General features: G+C 43.6%; 1 long non-coding RNA gene across 1 annotated transcript; it reads right to left on the bottom strand.

Annotated features, from left to right (window-relative positions):
• Window positions 1-567: 567 nt before the first annotated feature.
• On the bottom strand, window positions 568-6,432 carry LOC125925419 (uncharacterized). Its single transcript, XR_007458824.1, has 3 exons — window positions 6,242-6,432; window positions 1,879-2,036; window positions 568-877 (listed from the first exon to the last, which is right to left on the bottom strand). It is a non-coding gene; the product is annotated as an uncharacterized LOC125925419 (long non-coding RNA).
• Between the last annotated feature and the right edge of the window lie 253 nt (window positions 6,433-6,685).

The raw sequence follows: 6,685 nt of genomic DNA, 5'->3' as shown, positions 1-6,685 counted from the left end.
GGCAGAGAGCCACCATTGCAGACACTCTGGCTCAGACTTTCCACTTAACTCTCATTCAGATCTAGGCCTGCATGTGGCTCTGGCTGCAGTGGCCTGGAGTGGCAGAATAGAAACATACCATATTTTATGTTCTCAACCAGTAAAACCCAATGTTTATATAAGGAGGGCCATTCACCCCTCACACTTTGTGTTTGTGCTAAAGAAGCCATCCCACAACTCACTTTTATATATAATTGGGAAACATAAAGAAATGGCAGCGGCCAAGGGGTGAAGCGGTGTGGGAGGTACAGACTTTCAGTTATGGAGTGAGTCAGGAGGACCACAGGTCCAGCACAGAGAATATAGTCAAGGGGGGAAATTTGGTGTGAGCTTGTTGCTATCATAGTTGCAGACTGAGGCAAGTAACCAAACAGGACCCTGGGTTTTAGAGGTTTACAAAGTGGCACCAAGAATCTGATAGTTACAAAATACCAGATAAATGGGCATCTTGGTGAGTCTTTCCGTCAGTAGGATAATGTGAGAATAAGCCCACTGACCCAATCAAAGGAGGGACACAGAGACTCAGAGCACAGTGAAGAGAGGCTTTAATCAAGGCATTTGCAAGAGCAGGTGTCTGATGGACAGGCACACTTGGGGCAGTTACAGCAGGTAATTGATCTCCTAGCAGGCGAGTCCTCTCCTGGTTCCTCATTGGCTGAGTACTACAGAGTCACAGCCTTACCCGGAGGTCACCTATGCCCCCAAAAGGCAAAAAGTAGTCTGATTGGAATAAACATACATTCCTTGAAGTGATGCAGAGGCTTTCAGTCCCTCCTCCCTTTATCCTATGGCGCATGCTCATTGCAAAGCCCATGAAAATAAGCCCATGAAACCAAGCCTGTGAAATGGAAAGGAGAAGAACCAGGAAGTGAGGTGTGTACAGGTTTGGGACTCCATTGTAGGGGGTGGGGAGAGTTCGTACATATTTCCAGTAGGTTGTAAACCTACTGTTAACTGGCCAGCTTTTATTTAGTATTTCTAAAAATGAATCATCTTCCTTACTTCTCACAGATAAGTCAGCAGCATCACTGCCCAAAATGTTCCTCTTCTATGGAATACAGAGAAATTGGGTTCATTCAAAATGCTGTCATAGCAGATGATAGTTACACATGGGGTGAGCATATCATAAGTATAAACTTGTGGGATCACTATGTTGTAACCCAAAACTAACATAAAATTGCATGTCAACTATACTTAATTTTTAAAAAAATATAATAAATCCAACTGCTCTGCAGTGAAATGTAACTGATGTTAAAAACAAGACAACGGGTTCAAAATGGAGTCACTTATGCCAAGCCTCACATCACCCAACCAAGACTTAATTACAGTCTCAGCTCTCCCAAAAATGAAATTTTAAACCCGTCAGTCAGGAATCACCTGATCAGCACTAGTTAGTTAAACTGCCTAATAGATCCCTGCCATCCCCTGAAGACAAGGGAAAGGAAAGAAAAAAAAACTTTGCAATAACCAACCCACTTTTTTGCCTACTATAACTTCTTGTATCTGCTCCCTTCTGTCTATTAAAGTCTTTAATTTTGCACCAACAACTTGGGCCTCCTATTTACTATATTGAATTCTGCCCAGTTTGAATCATTTTTGCTCAAATGAGCCCTTAAATGAAAAAAAAAATGCTGTCACAAATACAGCAATATTAGTTTAATCATCAGTAATGTGCACATTTACATTTTTTTTGTTGTCATGCTTCAAGGATAAGGAAAATGAGGTAGGTTGGTTTGTGTGCTATATTCTCTGTGTTTTATTTGATTAGTCAGGTCTCCTACAATTCAAACCAGTGTAAGAAAATGAGAATATATTGAATTATGTAACTGAAATGTCTACCTTCAGACATAGCCAGATCCAGAAACTCCAGTGAGACCATCAGAACTTAGCCTCATTCTTTCCCTCTCAGTTCAGCTTCCCTCCATGTTGGCTGTTTTATCAGGCAGACTGGAGACAGATGCCAGGAGGTTCAGGCTTATTCTTTATCCTCTGAAACTCTAGAAAAAGAAGAATCTCTGTCGTAACAGTTCAAACATCCCCTCATTGAGTCTTATTAGGTAGGCTTGGATTACATACAGGAATCTAGACCAATCACTCCGACATGGGAAATGCATTCCTCAGGCCTGGGGTAGGTGTCCACCTCAGATCCAGACATAAATGTAGTCAGGGATTTAAGAGTGGAGAAGCATTCTGGAAAAATATGGATTCTATGATTAAAAGGAAAATATTTCTAGGCAAGAAAAAGAATGTGACCAGTTCGGTATATAATTATCAATATACTAATATTCATAAATAGTCTTTTTTGAACTTTACAATTCAGGTTGATTAGCTGGAGCAGTGGTTCCCAAACTTCTGTATGTCTTGGTTCACATGGAAGAATTAGAATGTGTGTAGGCAGCCTGGGGTGGGGAGGAGTTGGGCTTTGGGATCCCCACGGTGGCTGCTGATCCCCTGACCAGAAGTTCCAGGCATCCCAAGTTCTGAGAGGAGCAATAACTTGTTTTGCGGTCAACTCTTGGGAACCTCTAAGTTTGGGCACAATATGGTGCTTCAGGCCAAATGTGGCCATTAAAAAAAGAAAGAAAGAAAGAAAGAAAGAAAGAAAGAACTATTGCAACACAGTTCCAGGTTTATTGCTACCTACCCTAATAACTTCCCCTTCTCACCACACCCCACCTTACCTCCAATCATTTTCTGAGAGCAATTATTTATTGAGCAATTATTTATTGAGCACATGCTGTGTGCCAGACAGTTTTAGGACCCTGGAGTATATTAGTGAATAAAACAAAGATCCTCATCTGGCAGAAATTCTTTCGAGTATATGTAGGTGGGTGGAGACAGACCATGAGTAATAAACATAATACATGAGTAAATTAAAAAGCATATTAGAAGGCTGTGTTAGGGAAAGAAAGAAAAAGTAGAGTAAAAGAAAAAGACTATTTCAAAAACAATTCAAGAAATTGCCTCCAGTGGTTTGAGCTTTCCTTGTCTGTAAATTTCAGGAGACTTCAGGACAACGGATTTCAGTGCCCACATTTGGGCATCAGAGCATACCTGGAAGTTCTGAGCCCAGGTCTACAGAGGAAAGGAAGGGCAAGACTTTTGCTCAGGAGAAATATAGCTAGTATCAAATACCAATATGGGCAAGCCATCACAGTCTCAAGCTTCAGACCTGCAAGGGATCTTCTAGGTTAGAATCACTTGCTTGTGCTGTAGATGAGAGTAGCACCAGGCTGGTCTCTGACTCAGGGTCTTGTGTGAGGGGACACAAGTCGCAGCTGGGGACTGTATTTATTATCTCTTGTTGCATAATAGATTATCCCCAAATTCAGTGTCTTATATAAGAATGACTTGTTAAAATCACAAAGTTTCTGTGGGTCAGGCACCTGGGCATGGTGTTAACAGGGTCCTGTTCTTCAGGGTTGACAAGGTGTTGGCTCCAACGTCAGCATGAACTTTAAACAGAGATTCTCAACTGGGGCAGGATCTACTTCCAATCTTGCTGGGTGGTTGTCTGCGGGATTCGGTTCATCCGAGGCTGCTGAGCTGAGGACCTCAGTTCCTGCCACATGGGCAGTTTCATCAAAGCCAGCAAGAGAGAGAGGGTGCTAGCCAGATGGAAGGCACAGTCTTTCGTAACCTAATCATAGAACAAGTCAGTAGGCCCAGCCTGTGCCCAGGGCAAGAATTGCATCAGGTTATGTCTACCAGGAGGTAGGAATTGTTGTGAACCATGTTCAAAGTCATCTACTCCTAGGACCCTGGGCTCTGCCCTCAGGATTTCTCTGTTATGTTTCCTTGGTCCCTCACATTCTGTTTCTACTAAATGACAGCACTGCCAGTCCCACCACATAATTTCTTTAGTCTTGAATGCTAGGGCGTGCTTTCATTCCCTCCCTGCATCTGCTTTTCCAGGTTTCTCTTAGTGAAGTTCACCCAAGGAGGCCGCCTCACTCAGAAGCTGACCGCAACTCAGCCAGGTCCGCATGGCCAGACGACTCTCACTCAGCTGGTTTTAACTCCATTTCAAACTCCTAGCCCCAGTCAGACCCCACACCCGCCAAACCCACTGAGATACTTAGGAAGAAAGGGTTTTCCCCACAGGGAATTTGGAACAGGAAGCTTTTGTCAAACTGAGGAGTGAGGCCCCAACAGGGAGGATCAGTGGAAACATTTGGTCGGTGTTCATTGCTCTTGGGCATTTCCTGAGAGGATGGTTTCTCACGAGCTGGCAGATAAATGATAGTAATGGATGGTTCTAAATAAAGAGAATTCTAACAGCCCTGCTCCAGCCTTGTCCATACAGGCCAGATTGCATTGTAAAGAAAACACAACTGAGCTTTCCTTCTGAGATCCAAATAAGGCAATACCACAATTGATAGGGCACAGATTTGGTGGATGGCTGTAATCTCTCATGGTCCTTTCATAATGGGACATAGAGAAACACTGCACAGTACTGTGTCTGTGGCCCACAATCTAACACTATTCTGAACACATGCAAATGAAAACTTTGATGTGCTGACACACACTTCCTTTGTCCCTCCTCTTTAGTCCATTTCTTTTTTTTTAATTTTTTTTTAATGTTTATTTATTTTTGAGAGACACAGAGTTTGAGTGGGGGAGGGGCAGAGAGAGAGGGAGACACGGAATCCCAAGCAGGATCCAGGCCCTAAGCTGTCAGCACAGAGCCCGACGCAGGGCTCGAATCTACAGTGAGCCCAAGTCAGATCCCCAAATGACTGAGCCACCCAGGCTCCCCTAGTCAATTTCCCATATTTTATTATATATTTTCTTTAAATTTTTTTTAATGTTTATTTATTTTTGACAGAGAGAGAGAGAGAGACAGAGCATGAGCAGGGGAGGGGCAGAGAGAAAGGGAGACACAGAGTCGGAAGCAGGTTCCAGGCTCTGAGCTGTCAGCACAGAGCCCAACATGGGGCTCGAACTCACAGACCGTGAGATCATGACCCAAGCCAAAGTCGGACGCTCAACCGACTGAGACACCCTGGCGCCCCTATATATTTTCTTTAAAACCCCTTTTCTATTATGGCATCTACCCATAGTGGCCATTTTGAAACTCCATCTGCTAAAACATTTGGGTCATTTATGTCTTGTCTCCCTCTCTCTCCCTTCCTTCATCCTTTTTTTTTCCCTTCCTTCCCTCCCTCCTTCTCTGTCTCTCCTTCCCTCCTTCCTTCTTCCCTTTCTTCCTTCTTTCCTTCCTTCCTTTCCTTCTTTCCTTCTTTCTTGCTATGATGCCCATGCCTTTCATAACCTTGAATGGCTTTCATAAACTCAACTGACTTTTCCAAAGCAGTTTTTAAAAACTCATCTGAAGCAGAGAGGTAGTGGTTATAATGTATTCCCCACAGCCCAGTGTGCTCACCAAATGTAATCCCTTGAGGGCTGGGTTCCCTTTGATTGTACAGCCTTCACCTCAAGATCACTGTGTCTGACCTTCTCGGGCAGGATGCCACTGACACATCCTCTTCTATTCTTCTTGGGGTACCCACATCTCTCCTCTTATCCTTACAGCTGGTTTTTAAAGAAGGCTTTCATTTCCACTTGGAGTCTCAAGCATGTTGACAATGTCTACTTTGGTTATTCTTTTTAAAAGATTTTTCTGTTTCTTTTTCTTTAATTACTCGTTTGTGTACATACTTTTCTTTCACTGGAAAATCGTCATTGTGTTAGCGTGCCAGAGCTGTCAAAACATAGTACCACAGACAGGGTGGCTTAAACAGGAATTTATTCCTCACAGTTCTGAAGGCTGGAAGTCTGAAATCAAGGTGTAAGCAGGATTGGTTTCCTCCGAGGCCTCTCTTCTTGGCTTGTAGATGGCTGTCTGCTCCCTCTGTCTTCACACAGTCTTCTCTTCCCTCATGTGTGTCTGTGTCCTAATCTCCTCTTCTTGTGAGAACACCAGTCAGATTGGATTAGAGCCCACCCTAATGACCTCATTTTAACTTAATCACCTTTTAAACCCGCGTCTCCAGATGCAGTTACATTCTGTGGTCCTGGAATTAGGATTTCAACAAGTGAGTTTTGTGGGTGGACATGATTCAGCCCATAATAGCCATAAAATACAAATAAACAAAAAGAAGATAAAAAATCACATAGAATCACAATTTTTGGCCTTCCAGTGGCTTCTGATTGTGCTTCGCATAAATTTTACCTCCTTATTTCAGCTACAGCTCCCTACCTGATTTGATCTCATCCCTCTCACACACCTCCTTGGTCACTCACACCCGTCACACTGGCTTGCTTGCACATGCCCAATGCCCATTCTCCTCAGGGTCTTTGCACTTGCTCTTCCCAAATATGTGCATGTCTGATGCCTTCTGATGTCTTCTGATCATGGACTCAGCTCACCTATAGAAGATATGAGCCTTCTGTGACCCTCATCTGATGTTGCCCTCTCCTCGGGCATTCTAGAACAGAACTTCTCCACCTCAGCACTGCTGACATCTTGGGCCAGTTAGCTCTTTCTTGTGGAGGCTGTTCTGTGTACAGTAGGATGTTAGCATCATCCCTGGCTTCTACACACTAGGCAAGTTGCGACAATAGAAAATGTCCCCGGACATTTCCAAATTCTCCCTGGGGGGCAAAATTGGCCCCAACTGAGAAGCCCTATTCTAGAGAAACA

Source organism: Panthera uncia, chromosome D4, assembly GCF_023721935.1.
Source record: "Panthera uncia isolate 11264 chromosome D4, Puncia_PCG_1.0, whole genome shotgun sequence".
NCBI classification, from domain to species: Eukaryota; Metazoa; Chordata; class Mammalia; order Carnivora; family Felidae; genus Panthera; species Panthera uncia.
The sequence above is the reverse complement of the archived record's forward strand: the minus strand, read 5'-3'. Positions and strand labels throughout refer to the sequence as shown.